Consider the following 20,164-nt stretch of genomic DNA (forward strand, 5'->3'; position numbering starts at 1 on the left):
TCTTTGTCTTATGCAAACCTCATGGACTGCCAAGGCCAAGGACTTCTTTAGAATACACATTTGAGCAAACAGAGATTAAGGCAGACACACACAGAAATACACACAGACACACAAACACACTTCCTTTTTTTCTCAGAAGACAATAAACTTAAAGGATTTGTGATGCTGGGAAAAATAAGTCATTCTACCCACAAACACTGAAGCCCAGAAACTGCTTAAATTTAATCCTCAGCAGTTATACCAAACCAAGCCTTATGAAGGAGACTCCAATGGGAACTCACTGGGGATAAGCAGAGACTGCAGCACATTTGCACGTTTCATTTCAGCTGGAAATCATATTAGCGTCGCGGGCAGCAAAAGCCTGAAGTTGAAATGAACCATGGAGGCAATTTAAAGGAGAAAGGGATTGAGAAAAAGAAGAACTGTGGTGGAGAGGGTGGAGGCTGGATATGTCAGAGTTGGAGCTCATACACAGCAGCTGAAACCAGAAGAGATGAAGATTAAAGAAGAGAAAAGCAGCAGAGGTGGAAGACAATCTAAAGGAAGAAATGAGCAGGAGAAGAAACAGGGAGCAAAGGAGGTGGAGGTGGAGGAGAGGTGGGGTTTATGTACTTGGCATTGGTGCAAGTAATAAATTGGTATGTTGTAGGCAGAGGAGGGGAGGTCAGGTGGAGTTCAGCAGTGACAGGGCTCCTGAACGTACTCATCCTCAGGCAGGAGAACATCAAAGACATAAGGTGATGCTGAGCAGGTGTCAGGTAAAATGTAGAGCTGCGCTTTGTTCAAAAATGTATTGAAGATGATTTTCTTTCACGTTTTGTGCTGTTAAGAGTTCTACATAAAGAACCAATTACTTTCCATTCAGAAAGTGATAGAAATGCAATAAGACTCTGCTAATGTTACTATGAGAACATTATGTCACAGTGATTCATAAAAACTCCTTAATGTAGCAAAAAAACACCCAAAGTGAATCAACCTGATAGTCATAATAAAACACTTGTCTTCTCAACTATTTTGGGGGCTTTATCACTAAAGGGCATGAGGGGAGCGCATGAAGAGAAGGTAAACTGTAAAGACGGTATTAGAAAAGACTCAGATCTCATGGTCTGTGCAACATAAATCAAATGTGACACCTTTACTTTTTAAGTGAGTGTTTTCAATCATTCCAACATGTATTTGTGTTCATATAACTCACTATGCCCAACATTACTTCAGCAGCTGCTTATTTTGAATGGCAGAATGTAGCACCTTGAGCCTCTTTTAGAAATCAATCCATACATTCCTTTTACAAATAAGGTCACGGAGGTGTTCATGCAGCTCCCCTTTCATCGATGAAGCAGGCAGGTGGCAGTCCATTGTGCTTAAAAGAGAAGACCCCAGATTGTGTTTCCAGGCAGGGCGAGTGGACAGAAGGCAGGGGGCGGGGATCTCTCCATCTGAGAGTTCAAAGTGGGATACAGCTAAGCAGGAGCTCACCTGCAAACTGCCTGTCCCCCCCTCCCTTTCTAAACCAAGGAACATTTTGGAGTATTTCCATTTCAGTGTGAAGAGAAAAGAAATCAAAGGGGAAAAGTGAGCAGTCCATCAAATGTCACAGGCAGTAGTTTACCCCGTCTATTTCTATGAACATATTATACGTTAAAAAATATATAAAATGTAAAGTTTTTTAAAAACAAAAAATGTCAATACAAAACTGATTTGGGAAAAATAACTGTAACGCCGCCAGAAATCTCTGCTAGAGAAACTGCCTTATCGCTCGTCGCTGCCTCCCTTACGGACCCCCCCTTGCTCTGTCTTCCCTGGTCCTAAACCTCAGTGTTGTGGATCATCAGTCGAGCCCCTGCTAGAGCACAGAGCAGCAAGCTCGCACAGGGCAGCAGACCGGGCTTTAAAGGTGACAGAACCAAACGCACTCCAAAGGCAGTCTGGGCAGCAGCAGAGAACATCGGATCCGGATCAGCAGAGGGACCAAACCGAGATTCTGAAGACCGGACGGGTTCAGAGTGAGACACAGACACAGACACAGAAGAGGACTGTGTTTTTGTTTGCTTACTGTTTTTAAAAAAAGTTGTAGCATACCACGAAAAGAAAAGACGAGCAGGCATTCGCTCGAGACAGTTGGAGGATATTGCAGCGCGTGCTGGTTGCGGAGAACATCTTGTTTAAAGTGAGTACATGAACGTAGATCCCTAAACAGGGATTGAGATAACATGCTGTCATACTCTGCGGGATTTTCTGTTAAATTAAGTTACAAGATTCATCGTGAAGCTTTCACCAACATGTAGAGGGAAAATAAAAGTTTCGTGTTGTCTAATTTTATGCACAATTAGTCGTAATCAAGTCGTGTTTAACCCCCGACATATCAACATAGGGTCGGGGAAAGTTTCTGACTATTGTTGCTGCACCAGTGTCTGAAGTAGCCTAATTCTAACTACATAATTTGTTGAAATAACTGAGTAATTAAAGCACTACAGCATAATTTGTTTAGTTGTTCAGGTTGAATGCAGTGACTTAATTTTTCCACCAGTGTGCCAGTGAACTGTTTTCAGCTGTTTCCCCTCAAAGTGGTATGTGGAGAGTGCGCGTGAGTGTGAAGAGAGAGAGCACTGTGGGTACAAGGGAGAGAGAGAAACTAGAGAATAAGCATTTCTCTGTTATCTCCATCCAGCTGTTTCAGTGAATGGGGTCTTTCTACACACACACACACACACACATACACACACACACACACACACACACACACACACACACACACTAACTGCCTTTTCATGCCACTTCTGTTGTTTTGGCATTTCTCTCCCTTGATATCCGCTGTTCCTTTTAACACATAATGGAGGGAATGTGATGAAAAGGAAAAGGTCACACAAAGAGAGAGAGTGACCTTTGCTTCATTTGTTTTAGTCTATCAGGGCTGATACTTAAATATATGGATTAGTGAGTTTGAACTGGAAACGCCCAGGGTCTTATTGGACCATAAATAACTCCATGCATGGACCAGATATAAATGCGTTAGATCCTCTCCATCACCTTTTCTTATGTGGCGAACGCCCTCCTTGCAGATGATTGATGAGTTAGATGTCACGTTTTCACAGCCGTGAGAAATGAACGCAAACATATCAACAGTTATACTTAAATGCATGCATGCTGCTTTCTTAAATGCTTATGCAGGCACATGCTGCATCCTTTGCTGCATGGATGTTAACTTAGCATCACACCACCTCGCTGGGAGACCCTATATCATCCTGTCCTGTCACCACAGCAGAGCAGACCAGAGGCGGAGGGGAGGAAGAGGGAGGTGGCAGGACACACAGAGGGAGAGAGATAGAGAGGAGAGAAGTGGAGATTTGGTGGTGGTGAGGAGGGGTGAGAGCCAAGCTGTCGGGTGGTTGTGATTGGTGCAGCTAAGGAGGCAGGTAGGGGAGGAGGGTTAGATGCTGAGGGATCATTTTCATCACATGGTGACTTCCCAGGGTCGATTTATTGTGTTTCATGTGAAACATTTCCCAGCTTCTTAAAAGTCAAAATGTTCTGGTTTTCTGGGTCCTTTTTGGCATTAAATGAAAACTGTTTAGTTTTAGACTTTATGCTTAACAATAAAAAGCAATCTCGAGGTGTCAGGTTGAGCTCTTAGAAATTTTGAAGAGCATATTTTTTATGCACATTTTCAACATTGATAGACTAATGAGAATAAGATGAATGAATTAATAATGAAAATAATAACACATTTCAGCCTCAGTTTGATGCAGTTTTGCACGAACACGAGGAAAGTAAGGATCAGTGTGCTTTCTGCTCCTATAGTAGCATAAATTGTCCTCCTATCTTCTCCATCCATGGAGCATAAAGACATACATGTGAGTGGAAAAGTTGAACACAGCTCAGGGCTCAATCTCAGGCCATGCACATCTGCTAGTTCCACCTGAAACATGGAGACCAGCCTTCTGTTTAAAAAGTAGCGGCAGCTCTTGCAGCTTAATTTGCTCATTAGATAATCTCAGCAGAAAGCAGCACATAAATGTGCACATGCAGGCACATCTGTGCCCTGATAAGCACACTTGCATAACAACTAAAGGAAAGTCCCACACATTCCACATTAAACTGATATACTGTAAAATAGAGGGAGCAGTTTGGTGCCCCCCCCCCCTCAACCTGTGACGCTCAATTAGTAAAATGCCTCTGCAGCCATCTGGGTCTGCCATTTCATTTTGCTGTGGCCGTGATGATGCTGAGCAGTAGATGTGATTAACGTATGCATGTAGCTGCATGTTTCATTTATCCTCATCATCCATCACCATGTAACAGATTAAGAGACAAACATTGCTCTTTTCTAATGCCACTGTGAGTTTGTGTGAAACTAAGTGATTTCTGTAATATATCTTTGAATTTTTCATAAGATGTCTTTAGCGTGGAATTTCCTTCTTCGAGGGAATCGTACGCTCAAAAGAGCTCTTCAGATATGTTTTTTTTTTGGTCTTCAGATAAAGTTACAAGGGCGTCTGTTTTATGTTGTATTGCAGTTCACCATCCCCTGTGCAGTTTGTTTTCTCTTTAAGATAGCGTTTTTTAACGAGTGATGTTTGTTCTGAGATCCAGTGCTGCCTGTGATTCCTCTCAGCTGTGATGTGTTGAACAGCGGGTGTGTCATCGAGAGTTCCTCACTGCCAGCCCATTAAAGAGACAAGAGCAAGAGCACAGTAGGAGGGAGGCAAGCTGTCAGTCAGCCTCACACTGAATGCACGCACGCACACACACACACACACACACACACACACACACACACACACACCTACACACACACACACACACACACACACAAACTGTATTAGAAGCTGCCTGGGTTTGCAGTGACCTTTCTTTTCCTGCTTTTTTGCTTTCACGAGTGTGTAAGTGTGTAAGGACTTCACTTATGGTTGTGGTGTTTTTGCAGTTGTTTTTTAAAATCCCGACGCGGGATATGAAACAGCTGCAGTTTTAAATGTACAATATTTCGAGGCTCGGACCCTTTTTACACTCGGACAGCATGTAGATGTTAGAGCTTTCAGGTGCAGTTCAGGGCTTGTGCTCTCTAAGAAAAGAAAAGCTGAGAAAACTTAAAAAAGTAAAGCAACCAGCTGCAAAGCCTTTTTGAGTTTACTCAACTAATGTGGCTCATATGTTGTGACAACTTAGGTTAAGAAGTTCACTCAAAGTGTCGTCTTCAGTTTTTTAAAGTCAATGTTACCATTCAGATCTACCCACTCATTTTGACTTTGAACAACTCCAGAATTACAGAATTATTGTGGCCAGAATTACAAAAAAAGACACTTATTTAGCTCCTGTTTATTGGAGTCTGATAAATGTTGAAAGACATCTGAGATGTTTTCAGAGTCAGCAGGTTTACTAAGAGCCTCTTGAGTTGAGATCCATATTTGTTTAAATGAGTGAATTCTAAAAGTGTATCAAATGCATTAACAAGGAAAAACTCCCAAAAACAAGTGACATGTGGTGATTGTTTTCTGCAGAGTTATAAACCTCTCTGTGTGGATCTGTTCAGGACATCCCAGCCTCTTTTGCAAATCTTTTCTTTTGGACAAATCCATTTTTTTTTCTCAACTTGTGCATAAAAGGACGTAGCCTAAAATCAGTTCAAATGAGGACTTTTTTTTGCATTTTTGACCCTGGTTGACGTAAAAAGCCAGCTGAGCTATTCTAGGTTTACTGGGCTCTTTGTTAATCTCATAAATCTCTCGAAATGAATGAATAAAGCATTTAAACTCTGACATTTTAAGTCAGAGGTTATTCAGAGGTCTTTTAGTCTCTCACATTATTCAGACTATCCAATCAGCAGTAGAAAAACATTTCATTAGGTTTGTGATTGCAGCAGAGGACATCACTCGTGTGCTGATGATAATGACCAGGTCTGTGCCGTGCCAAAAACAAACACAGTAATCACTTCTGTGGGAGGGAAAAGAATGATAGAAATGAAGGCATTATTTCTTTGAAAAGTTTCAAACAAAGTGGAGTCTGAGAGGCTTTGGTAGTTATGACGCTCTCCTGACTGCTGCACTGATTAATTATAAATGATCAAAACAACATTCGTCAAACGATGAATATGTGCAGGTGACTCATCCATCAAGCTGCACAAGGTCAGCTTGGGTCTGCCCAGCCAAAGGACAACTTCTACCTGCAAAGATTTATTGTTTGAAAAGGGGCGGTGTTAAGTGTTTTCTATACAGATGGCACCATCAGTCCTCCACTTTTATTCAGGCTGAAATATGGCCACAGATAAGGCCAAAAAGGAAGAAAAACGTAAAACTAAGTGATCCTTTAAATTTTCTTGCTGTGATGAGGAGCATCTGTGGCACTACAAAGAAAAAGCCACTGTGGCATCATTTATGGGTTTGTAGGTTGCCTTTTTGACGTTTAGATTCTGGCATTTACAAAAAATTCAGTGTTGTTCTTTTGGAGCCATAAATGACCTTTTCCTTTTTTTTTTTTTTTTTAACCAAAAAGGAGGTTCAGGCTTGGCTAAAAAGCTAACCTTAAAAGTGAAGAGGGGCATGGAGATGTTTGAGCTTTATTCAGGATATGACACCTGCACTACATAGCATCTGCCCTGACAATGCCTCAGCCTCAAGGTGCAGCCGCTCAGACACGTGCACCCCTTCTGCTTTCAGTCTGTCATCAGCAAGTCAACATCTGTCTCAGCCTTTCATTACCCTCCCTTGACTTTGACAGACTTAAAGTCACCCAAAAGCAGCCATAAAAAAAGGGCCCATGAACTTGGACAATAAACTGATCTACTGCCGAGATTCTGCAGATCCCTCTTCAGCATAAAAGTAGATTCAGACAGTGAAAGATTTTCCTGTGCTCGTAGATTTAAGGTGAATTAAGTTTCTGTTGGAATCTGATAGCTGAAATGGCAGGCAGAGATGGGACCTGAAAGCCTTTACTGTCTGTAAGAAGAGACGGAATCAATGCAGAGTGGAGCAGCCGGTCTGTGTATAATGGACTTTAGTGGCCAGATTTCTGGCACAGATCACAATAAAACCAGGAGTGCTGAAGTCTGCCAAGCGCTCCACACATCCATTAGTGGGCCAATCCAGCGATGTTTCCTCAACACTCATATTTGTGTACTGCACCTCTAAGATATTCAAGTTTAAGTCCTCATCTTAACATGATGCATCAAAAATCACATTAATTTTCTTTTTCACCCGAAAAGCACAGCACTGCCTCTCTTCTCTCCTCTCCTCTTCCTCTGTCCTAGGAAAAAGGAAAAGTGGTCTCATATGTCACAAAGCGTCTCTTCACTGCTGTCAGGAGGTTGATGTATGAGGACCGAAATGGCCAGTGCTGAAACAGCAGACCACACACACACACACACACACACACACACACAGATACACACAAACACAAGATGGATGGATGACACCAGTTTTAGGTCCAAAATTGAGCCTCATTGCCTGGCAGCAGACGAGGTCGTGGAGACGACCTGCAGGTGCTCCGATTAGGTGTTTTCATTGGCTGCAATCTCGTCTCTACACATAAAACACAAGCAGACAGTTTGTCTTCTACCAGAAAAAAGAAAAGAAATCTGTTAGTAACTTCTTCCTCCAAGTGAGAAAGCCATTGATTAAGTAGTTTGTGTTGATTTTCTTCTATTGAAAACCTTCTTTCTTCTAATAAGGGTAAATCAGGAATTATTGATCCGTTGTAAAAAGCTTATCTGCCCCTGCTGCTTTGATTTGGCTGCAATTTACTCAGGATTTTTTTAAAGGATCCTCTCCAATCGGATTTTGTCTCGACAACTTCTTCTCAGCCCTGTCTAATAAAACTACCTCAGCAGAATTGAATCAGCGCGACACAGAACAGCGATGCATCTCTGAGGTAATAACATAAGCAAAGATCTGTTGACACCCAGTTGTTTGGACATGTGTCTGATTTATAGATTAGATTTTCTCCACCCTCTTTGGGCGGCTTCTCACCATGTGTGTGTTTGTGTGTTGAGCTCAGCAGAGTAAAGCCAGTACTACACAATGCCCCTCCCCCTTCCCCTGCGTTAGTCAGCTCGCTTTGGTTAACTCTCAGAGAAGACGAGAGGAGGGGGAAGTTTTTCATGAGAGAGTGTTTACATCATGACGCAAACGTTTCTTTGCATTTTCTCAATAGTGAAAATATGCCACTGATCCTTTCCTTTTAATTGCTGACAGATGTTCTCCTCTTCGACTCTTGCTTTCTCATAAGCACATGTTGGGCCCGGATGTTCCCAGAATTCTTTCGGGAACCTCTGGGATGCAGTCCCAGCCGTGGTCTTTGTAACATAACTCCCACCGCCCTCTCGTCAGAGCCGGGCCTCATCCCTCACGGTCCCATCTCACGTGCAGAGAAAGGACTCAGCTGGCCTGGAAACTTGTCCTTCACGCGCTTATAAAACATTTGGCAGAATTGAAACATAGTTGCAGTTTTAGCTCAGTTTCAAGTGGACCATGGCGTGGGCTCAGACTGACGGCGCTGAAGCTCGTAGGTGTTGTCTGCCTTTGTGTCACGGTGTCTTTGTCTGCTCTGCATTATCTTGCAGAGAATTGGTTATGGAGGATTGTGTCCATCTGCTGAGTGATTTCTTTTTGTGGTATTGAGAGACACAGGATGGATAAAAAGTTGAAAGATGGAGTTTGTCTTGTGTCTGATCAGCAGGAAAGTGAAATCTATCCCTCAGCACGAGTCATGAAGTACGTGTGTGTATGTTTAATGTTAATGTGTGTGACCAGTTGAATTTTCAATGTACTAAACAATGAGTCCAGTGTGATTCTTTCACATACACGCGTCCTCAAGCCTCCACCAGCATCCCTCTGCGATCTGACATTCAAAAGAAGCTTTGTCCAAACAAGTCTTTGATATTCATATTGTTATTATTAACAGGCTAGATCAGCGTGAAGCTTGCTGGGTTTGGGGTCTTGGCGTTTTTGTGACCCCCCCCCCCCTCCCATTCGCCCAGTCTGAGGGCCAACAGAAGTAGGTCAAAGTTTAGTGGAGCGTCCTGTCTGAGCAGAAGGATTTAAGGAGGTGGAGAGGGGGGGTTAGTGAGCAATTTCATATCATCCTAAAGATTAGTTTAAATCCATTCTGGTACTTAAAATAAAGTTGTGGTTATTAAGTTAGGATTCCACAAGTTGTGGTTGCTCAAAGTTTGACCCTTGGTCGGATGGAAAAATGCAGCATGTCACTTGGACCAGCAAGTGTTTACAATGTTAGTTTTCAGACTGATAAACTTATTGCACAATAGAAACACTCAATAATGGATGTAACAGAACTTGATAGATGGATATTATTTGATGAGTTTAGATGAATGTATTTACATTGTTGCATTTTTCTTCTGATCATTACGGAGAAGTTTCACTCCCGCAGAGCCGAGTCTCAGAAAGACCTGATTGATTCCCTCATTAATCACACGTAGTTGTTAAACTTCTCACATTGCTTTAAACTTTCTGAAATGACAAGTAATTCCTTTCCCCTCCAAAGTACGACAAATGCATTTTCTTTAGATAAAACTAGCTAACAGCCATCTTAGCTGCTTAGTCAGTTACGTTAATATGCTAACATATACACAGTTGCTATGCTAACAGCAGATGTCAAGCTGGTATATTGCTGACTAAAATTTAAATGTAGTATTAGCCTGGTCTAACACAAAGACTTTGACTGTGTATTTTTACTTGACACTCTCGTGAACTATCATCATGAGATGATTTAATCAATATTTTTGTCCGTTAATACCTTTTAGAGCGAGCTAAGTCCACCGGCCTTGGTGACCCTTTGGAGCAAAACATACCTCAACAGATTAGGCCGTTTGGGTGTCTGGGGGCGACTGGGTTTAGAAGAGGTCCAACTGTTGGTCAGACTTGTTAAAGACAGGCTGAAGGGGCTTAGGGGTCATGTGGGAAATGGGCAAGGCTTTTTTTAGTTGGTTCAAATTGTAAATGTTATAAAGGTTGATGGTGATATGATTTGTATGTAAGCTCTGTATATAAACTATCTGGCATCAAACTAAAAAGGATCTAAAATATTTATCGTTGTTGTCAGCAGAATTTTTGAACAGGATTATGTCCCATTACTTGCGTTCCTGTGTCAGTGTCCTTGTTGGCTTGTGTTATGTAAGAGAGCTTAAAAAAATCTGATGTTAGCGCTGATATGAGCGGAAAAGCCCGAGGAAGAGATGCGCCTTTACGATTAAAACCACGGGTTATAACTCCAACTTCTGCACATTGTGAGCAGACCAGGATCTGCTGGTGTGTAAAAACACAGAGATATGCTGTCAAAGATCAAACAGATAGATTAAGGAGTTGGAGAGTTGGAGCGGTTTGGAGGAGGAGCAGGCGGCAGATGCAGAAATGAGCGGATGAAATGAGGCCAGTGTCATCCAGTCTCATTTGCTATGCAGGGTTGGGAGGGGATTAGCCTCGCTTACATAACTCTGTCTCCCGCATCTTCACCCCTTAACAAGCCCCCTTTCACCCACTCCTCCCTGAGATTGGTTTGGGGTTATGATTTATTCAAGTGTTTTGCATTTCTTTGTTTTCTTTCCACCCATTGGCTTTTCAGAACTTTTAAGGAAGGGAAGATGATAAAGGTCAGGCACACAAAAAAATTGGACGGAATAGGGAGAAGATGAAATCAGGGATATGAAAGAAAAAGTAATTTCGAGATGGTAACAGAAGGTCTGCAGATAAAGCAAAAGAGGAGACCTGGAGAAAAAAAAGTGTGTAGTGGTGGGGGAGTGTTGGGAATTGTCTATTTATAGTTTATCCCTGCTGTTGGGTTACACCGCCTGGCCCAGCACAGCCCAGCTCAGCATCCATGTCGGTCTTCGTGTCACTTCCCATTAGCTCCATACACACACACACACACACACACACACACACAGTGTACACCCTGAGGGGGGTAAATACAGACTGTCACCAAAACCTGGGTCTGCTGACCTCTGACACTGAAGATGTGGGGGTAATTACACACAGATGATTTCAAGCATTTGTCTCTGTGTTAGTGTGTTTTTCTTCGAGTGTGTTTGTGTGTGGCGCTGTGGTGCAGGAGTTAAATACCCTACAGCGTGTGACATAAATATGCTGTGAAATGGGGCTGACATTGCGTGTCATTTAGCTCTGGGGATGAAGAGATTGTCAAACGGCAAAATTAAAAAAAAATCTGTTTTCTGTCTAAATATGATGTATGTGTATTTTGATTATACTATAAAAAGCTTTTTTTGTGATCATGTCATGAGTTGTTGGTCAGGTGTGGACATACCACACGAGACATATCTAAGAAATATAAAGAAAAGAAGAATCATCATTATTAAAGTTCTCCATATAATCATCAAAATACAATCTCCAATGTTGTTCAACTTTTATTATGTTCTCAGATATTTGCATATCTGTGTTTGTGCTCTAACATACATACAGCAGAGCTTCAAGCACTTGTGAAATCGAACGTGAGAGAAACATGTTCCTTCTCTCACAGCGCACAGTGGGCTTTCCTTCTGGCCAACGTGGATGACATCAGTGCACTTGTTTGTTGTACCTGCTGCAGGCAAACACACGTAAAAGTACACTTTCACAAATGCACATACTTTATACAAAGCGATTCACAGGCCAAAGAAAGAGCTCCTGTTTTGAACTGAATTCTGAGGTTATGAAGGCTGGGTCTTTGCCGGCTGTTAATCCTGAGTGGAGTTTCTGTTCACACAAAGTAAACACAGGTCACCCTGCAGCTCACCCCAACACTCTAAATAAAGATTCGATGACAGAAGCTCCACACATTTGCTATTTCTATCTATTGGTCTTCTGGGAGGGGAAATGCTATTTATTTACCCAATCTACTAAACCTTAATGTTGCATTAAGAAAACGTTGCATGTGAAGGTATTAACTGTGAGCTGCAGTCAGGGAGGACTGGTCAGCAGAGTTCCTTGGTGATTCATGGAACAGTCCCGGGGTTGCACAGGACCTCATTTGTTTCTGCCCCCGGCTCACCCTGCTCTAATAACACACTTACACTATGGCACACTCACACACAGACACGCATTCATGTACGCACATGAGCCCGAACATTCACAACATGTGTGCAGGAGTCTGCATGCTTCCAGAGACAGAAGTGACGTATGCACTGTCACGTTTTCTCTCCCACCACCTCGTGTGGCAAACTGAGGCAGCTCTCCTGTCTTGAACTCCCCCTTGCTCTTTCTTTGCTTCGTTGTTGGTTATTGACCACACTCTTGTAAATAAGACTTTTCTCTCTGCTGTAAAGGATAATGGCATGCCTGTGGTCGAAAGTCATTTACTTTGAGGTCTTTGTACTTTATTTCAAGGTTTTGTTTTTTTTGTACTTAATCCTTCTCCAATAAATCAGAGAGAGAATCATTGTACTTAGAAAGCATTACATTTATATAGTGTTGTAGCCTTTAGTTCATTTTCAAATATCACTGGAAAAAACAATAAATCAATGTGTAAAATGCGCAATTTTTCCTTGTAGAGGATCTTCCTGGAGTCTTTAGTCATGAGCTGTAAGCAGCCCCAACAAAGACATTTCTTCCCATCTGAATTGATATAAAAGTCAAATTGGTACAAATGTGTGGAAGTACTTTTGTTCTTTCAAGCTCTAAGTACTTCTTCATCCAGTGATCAGAGGACAATAAGTTCACTTCATGTGCTTCCTCAGACTTGTTTCTGCGTGTTCTCGTGTGTCAGCACAAACCTTCCCACTGTGCTGGTCATGGATGGTGAAACATGATACAGACAAAAAAAAATCTTTCAATTTTCTGCAAGCGATATGAACCGTGACAGCAGCAGCTCTCATGCTGTTTGTCACACTTCTATTCCACGCATTTATTTTCGATGCACAGTTTCAAGTGCTGCCAGATGCTGACAGGTGCTTCAGTGAAAAATGTGCAAATCTCCCGTCTGGCAGCCTGTGCATAATCTGTTTGAGCTGAGGCAGAGGGAAACATGGGCATATGAAATGTATTTAAAATAATAGAGGGAAAATAGGAGACAGGGAAAACAATGAAAGAGAGCACAAAAGGAGATTCCCATCCTCGAGACAGACAGACTGTTACGACGACAGTGGCAGCCTGCAACAGTTCAAATCCAAGATAAATCTGTTTTTTCTCTTTCGGTGGTCAATGTGCTGAAATTTCCTTCCCTAATTGTATTATTTTACTCGCATTTTCTGCACAAAGATGACCCTCATTACTCATCAGCGGTCTGTAAACACTAATGAGCATTCTATTTTACTAAGAAGGCTTCCACAGCAGAGGTCAGTTGTTTTCTGCAGCTGATGCTCGGCCACAGCTGCAGCTCTTAAGATCGCTTACACAGATAGATAAGACCCACCACCACCACCGCTGCTGCTGCTGCTGCTGCTACCCACCCCCTGATCTCATGTTCTCTCATCTAATCTGGACACCAGAGCGATTTAAGATGTGAAATCTGAGAGGGATGAGACAGTGTGGAGAGAGAGGAGAGTTGGAGGAGAAGTGTATCGATCAGCCAATCAGCGGGGATCGAGTTCTGAACATGATGAGGTCATGGTGGAAGTATGTGCAGTACTTAGTAGGGCTGGGAATCTTCGGGGTTCTTGCAATTCAATAATCGAGATAAGTATCTCGTTGTATTCATAAATTATTATTTTTCTCCACCCCTTGTACTTATAGGCACGTGAGTTGATCAAATGTGAAGTTTTGTGTTGTCGTTTTCTTTCCAGTTTCGTAAGCACAACACAGGTTTGAACAGAAGGACATTTTCTGATTATTTCACTGCTGCTTGCTTCCCCTCTAAATGTCTGTTTAAAAATCTGTCAGAAACTGTCCTGTTTCTGGCATAGGGGCAGAGAGAACTCAAAGATAAAGCTTTGTAAAAATAATCTAATATGAGAATAAGGTTTATGCGTACTAACTTTGACACCGAGTACTGAAGCTGTAAAGAGAGACCAGAATAACACCTCGAGGTGGACTGTAAATAATGCCAAGCTCTTGTCAATGCAATTTATTTGTCTTTTTGATGCCACAGAGAGTAAAAAAATAGATTATATACCATTTCTGCAACTTTATTTCATTTACTGTCTCACAATCCCACATATGTGAGTATGGTGTGAGTCCTGACTCTGAGGTTGGGAAACTGGAATAAAATAAAATAATACTACTAACTTCGAACTGACAGATATAATTGTGCACTGATGCTAATGCATCAGTATATTACATTTTTGGTATTCTCCAAAAAAATAGAAATAGATTGTTTCACAGGACACATTTTACTCATCATTGTACTTTTACATAATATGTGTGCATGGTGGTTTCAGTGTCGGCCTTTTTTTCTTGATTTAGTTAAACAAGTATAACAAAGCTGGAGTACTTGGAATCAACAAACATCATTGGTTCATTCACACCAGCTTTTAAAGAGAACAGCCAACTTTAAAACATCCAGACTCTGACATGCTGCCCTCTAGTGAGCAGGACTGGAACTTCACTGATCCTGACATGGACTCCACGACGCGACAGGAGCGAAGTGCAAACTAACAGGACTGGAGCTTAATATATTCAGCAGATAGATCCATCAGAGCAGCACGGGCAAATGCAGTTCCCTTTGTTGTTTTTTTTCCAACCTATAAGATGAATGGCCCTCATTAATCATGGCCATTTGTCTTCAGTTGTAAGTCTGGAGGTCAGTGATTAAACCTCTCTTTCTGTAACACAGCCAACTCTCTCTCTCTCTCTCTCTCTCTCTCTCGATCTGTCACTCGCTCCAGGGATCAGAGAGAGAGAGTTGCATTTCGCTGCTGCTTCACTCTGCTTTTCATGCCTCTGATGTTGTCTGCCACCAAATCCCTGCTGAATAAAAGTCAGAAATTGAAGCAGCAAATCATGTTTTATGTATGTGTGCTTACACAATGAAAGCAAGCTGGAAAGTGGGCCAAGCATCACACAGGGCATATTATGGCAACAAAGCAGCTTTCCACTTTCTTGGAGAAATGACAGCGGCAGCAGGCAAAGTGCCGGGCCCAGAGTAAAATATGAGTGTTCGGTTAATGACAGCCTGAAATGGAAAGAGAGATACATAGAAAATGCATTATCTGAGTGCTCCGTTCCTGGGAAGAAGAGTTTTACTATTCCTATTGATTCTATTCCGGGGAAGAAAATGTGCAGTTGACTCGTCACCTCTTTTATTTGATAGATCAGCCTGATGGGGAGGAGCAGTTTGGTCGTTTTCACTCTGAGACAATCAAAATGTGTCTTTAGATTTGTCATATTAGGAGCAAGAGAATAACAAGTGTATTCAGAGCAAGCTATCATTTTAAGTGTCTCTGAGTGAGTCAGACCAGGGCTGCATTCTTTGACTCTTTTAATTGAGCTGAAATGGTGATGATTTGCTTCATGATCATGATCATGATCATAGATCATAGATCATAGTTTGCTTCTTAAAATGTCACAATAAGTGCAAATGCCACTCAGAAAACAACAAAGCATGTTTAACTTGGTCATCTCACCTGTTTTGTCTGATCGACTTTCCAATTGGTACAGTGAACTGTGAAGTTATAGTTTTCTTTAAATCAATATAAGGCCTACGTTTGGGTCCTATAGTTGTTTTTATGTTTTGTTGACAATCACAGAGTTATGATAAATGTATACCATCAGAGTCAAAAGGTGATAACTATTCTTAAAACAAATCAACTCTTTTTCATTTCTCAGTCAAACTGTGTCTCTTATTTATCTCTTCCAGCTGCCAACACATGGAGATGTTTGGATTTTTGCTGTTTTGTCATCAACATTGTTAGTTGAATATTATTGGGATTTAGACTAAATCTGTCCTCGGGCTGGAAAACTGTTCAAGGAATATTTTGCTATTTTTCTGACATTTAAATGGCCACAAAACATTAAACTTGTGGGGCGCCGGTGGCCTAGCGGTTAGTTTGCACACCCCATTTTCACAAGCAAAAGTCATTGATTTCAACCTATGGTTACTTGATCACATGACATTCCCCCACTCTCTCTCTCACTCTCAGTGATTTTTGACTTTTTCCATAGTCCTGTTTCTCTAAAAGTATAAAAATCCAACAATAAGCAAAAGAAAAAAAAAACTTGATGAAATTATTTGGAAAAAGCCGTCATTGAAGTTAATATGAAATGTTGTAAAAGACGTGTCCACTCCTAGGTGAGTATGAAATGTGGTTTGATGTGTTTAAAGGACTGAGCTGAACTCTTCTCTCTCTCTCCTGTTTCATCCTGTAAGAGTCACCTTGGCACAGATTTGGCTCCGCCTTCTCTGTGATGGCAGCCGCTTCTCCTTCACCCTCCTTCACTCCCCCTGAACAGCAAAACATTGCAACACAGCACGGACATGAAGTTCCCACATAGCTATAAAGTTGAATGCACTGTGATTTACAAAGTGAACACACGTCACACAGGCTGCATAACCTTAATGACACCCTGAGCTGGAGTTAATACTGCGGCACCCTGTGGGAGTGCCACCCTAAATCATAGTGTCATTGCACTCACATTAAGTGTGGTCCCTGCAGAGAGGACATATGCTGCTGTAGCCGTGTAATCTATCCACTAGTGATCTACAGGATAAATAATCTCTATCTAATCTGCACCCATGGGTCCCCATCAATCGGACAGGGTGAGATCTCATCTTCTGATTGGAGATACTGCACATAATGTATCATCCTCGCGTGTGACTGTGTGTGACTGTGTGTGACTGTGTGTGACTGTGTGTGTGACTGTGTGCGTGACTGTGTGTGTGACTGTGTCTATGAGCTCTGACGCAGCACAGATCATTACAGCCTCACAGGTCATGTCTTCTGGCCTTGATGTGGGTTTTATTAAAATTAAAAAATGTAAAGCTGACCTCAAGATGACTGGGGTCAAATGTATGTAATCGTTTGCGTGTGTGTGTGTGTGTGCATGCATGCATGCATACTGTGCAGCACATGTGCCTGTATTTGCAACAACAGCTTCTATAAATTCTTCTGACAAAAAATATACAATTTAGTTTAATACAACTTTTTGATAAAGTGTCCTGGAATTTTGTGAAGACATTCAATATCTCCTGAGAATTAATCTCTTAAGCATCATGAAACTAGCCTTCATGGGTTTATGTGTAAATGAGACATGGTTGCCAAACTAGAAGTTTCTAGAAAAACCGATCAATCAACAAGACATCTCTGCACTTTTTACTTTGCTGTTTTGACTGGTAGTCCGAGTGTTAACATGAAACAAAAACAAAACTCTCTCAATTTATTCATATGTAATATGGGGACAATCCAAATAAGCCTGAAAACATTTAAAGATGTGCAGTCTATAAAAAGGAGCTCTAGTCATAGCTAATATTTATCTCTGGACGTTAGGCTTTAAACAGTACACTGAATATGAAGGAGACTTGGCCTCTGATTTGAAAGTTGAGCCAAATACTGAAATGCCTTAAACCTGCATCCTTTCAAATGAGCAGCAGGGGGCAACTCAACCGGCTACAAAAGAATCAGCTTGTATAAGACCAGGTAGAAAATTGAACACTCTTAATCAATAACACAACAGCATATGTCAAAAAGACATGCATTACAAAGAGCAATAATCCATTTTAAGGGGATTGTGCGTCAAAATAAATCAAACCCCCCTCTCCTGTTATCTCCAATTTCCTCCATGACCCTCCCTTGTGTCCCTGAGGAAAGACCTCGACCATCTGTCCACCTGAAGGCTCTCTGTGAGGACAGACTCAAATCTTTACCCTATCAGCCTCATAATATCGGGCCTCTGTACGTCTCCGTGGTGTTTAAAGTAAAATAATACATAACACATGATGATCAAATGAGGCAGAAACACAATCATCTCATGACAGAAATCCCAGACTGTAGTGGGAACTTTAATCAGTTATACCTTGGTCTATAGCCAAACGGGGTCCAGATATTTAATATTCATTCTTACTTTGGAAATGTGTTTTTAGTCTGTTAAGGCTTTGAGCATCTCAACAACATCAACTAAATTAGAGCCATCAGGCAATTTAAACATAAGTCAGAAATCATGCATTACAGGATAATTCGCCTGAATAAAATAGACGATCTGGATTTATTTAAAAGATTATATATTATCTGTTTTTATCTGCACAGAATAAGCACGATCTAGCATCTCTGTTACTGATTGTGTTTTGTGAAAGAAAAGGTTGAAATTCTGATCTTTTCAGCCATAGCTTGTTCTGGTATAAATACAAAGCTTTTGATGTAGCTCTGTCTTATAATTTGGGTTAGTGTCATTACGATTAAGAAACATGTCCTCTTTCATCTATCTGAAAGACAAATGTTGCAGAATTCCATCGATTGTTGATCAATGCTTGACCTCTGATGGCAGATTTTCTGTGAAGCTACAACACAACATCCCGCTCCAGCTGATACCATGGACTCTGACTTTTTTTTTTTTTACCTCAGAAAATCTGTGATCTTGGCTCTCCATATTCCTACAGTCCATCTCTCATGACAATAGCTGTGAAAGAGCCCAGTCAGCATCTGTTCATGGCTCCTGAAAGCAGCTTTAAGACTCGTCCTGGCAGCCGGGCGACGTGGCAGCACTGACCCCTGCACCGGGACAGACCGGCCAAAATCAATAACTCTATCGTTTCACTTATCAGACTGTTACAAGCAGACTGATTACCTCATTGGCTGCTTGTGTAGAGAGAGGCGAGGAGGTGGAGAGAAAGAAGGGGGAATATCCGAGGATACAAATATGTAATTAAATAAGGAGAGGCGTTTACATTTTGTTTAGAAATAACAGTCCTGTGTATGTATGAAAGATAGCATCTTAAGTTATTGTCTTGCAGTCTGTATGCAGGATGTTCAATACAGAAGTGTTTGCTCAGATAATTCTCCTGGCGATGGATAAGCTCAGAGGTTTGTTTTGATGGACTCTCCCCCAGGCACTTAACCAGGAAAACACATTTCAAGCTAATTTAAGGTGTTACGAGCGAAATCAATACATTACAAAGATCTACTGCCTTGTTACCTCATTCATTTTTTTTTTTTTGAATGCAGTACTTTTCATGAGTTGCAATGGAGTAGTTGTTTGTTCCCTTCACTTTTAAACTTTACCAGCCTATGGGTAAGGTTATGAACTCCTAAGGCTTGTATGTCTTTCTGACGGGGGTGGGGTTGTTTCGAGCTTCCTGTGACAAGGTGACAGAAGAGAGATGACATAAGTGAGGAGAAACAATGATGAGAAATATGTAACACCAACGTCTTTCTTTCAGAGTTGAACTTTAGATGGTTACCTTTGTATAACCTCAGCACTCTTGAATACTTATTGGCTAGAATTAATATCTTAAATGCTGGCTGGACTGGACTAGTACAACAAGCTTCTCTTTTTCCGACCTCTCCAGGCCCTTTTAAACGTCATGTCACATGTATCCTTTCACAAACACATTCACACATTAACAGTGTGTTTTGCGAGGCCACCAACCAGCTAAGGCACTGCACACATTCCAACACGGCAGGCTGCAGCTCTGATCGCATTTTGGGGCGCTGCATCCAAGAACCATCGGCCATTTGTACATGTGTGCCCACCACCATGATGACAACTGGTTTAGGTTCAGGACCCACCATCAACTCCTGCGTAAAGAAATTGTAACCCCTACATTTCTAAAAAATGTTAAAAACTTGTTATTGCTGCCCCCTAGTGGCCAACATCCTCATATTTTGCAACTTCAAAAAGCGAACCCAAGTCCAATTTCGAGGCAACAGGTAAACGTCTCTCTGTTTTATTCCCTCAGGTTGGAGGAGAGGGTGAGAGTGGAGTGAGATCCTGGGATGAGAGCTCTCTGCCATTTCCCTTCCACCCCCAGACCTCCAGGAGGGGAACATTGGTCGGCACTCTGAGGTAAAAAACTAAACACACAAAATAAAATAAAACGCCCTCTGCAGACAAAACCCTTCTCTGACGACGCTGACCTTCAATATTTGCTGACTCAGGCATTCCCCCACAGCCCTCCTCCTACCCCTCTTGTCCTCTCTCTCTTTTTCTCTCCCGCCCTATCAGTGTTTTTCTTTCTCTCTCCTGTCTTTCAGGGAGTCTGGGGACGTTGATCAATGGTCTTACTTGGTAGTGGTGTGGGCTAAGTTTGGAGTGACCTACTGTGGTCACTTTGTCACACACAGACACACACACAC

General features: G+C 41.7%; 1 protein-coding gene across 1 annotated transcript in view; it reads left to right on the top strand.

Moving 5' to 3' along the window:
- The first annotated feature begins 1,818 nt into the window (after window positions 1-1,818).
- lzts2a (leucine zipper, putative tumor suppressor 2a) overlaps window positions 1,819-20,164 on the top strand; it is a 41,823-nt gene continuing 23,477 nt past the window's right edge. Inside the window, exons 1-2 of the mRNA XM_079362932.1 lie at window positions 1,819-2,167; window positions 19,768-19,874. The gene's annotated coding sequence lies outside the window, so the exon portion shown is untranslated. The remainder of the gene's footprint in view (window positions 2,168-19,767; window positions 19,875-20,164) is intronic.

Source organism: Symphodus melops (assembly GCF_947650265.1).
Source record: "Symphodus melops genome assembly, chromosome: 15".
NCBI lineage: Eukaryota > Metazoa > Chordata > Actinopteri > Labriformes > Labridae > Symphodus > Symphodus melops.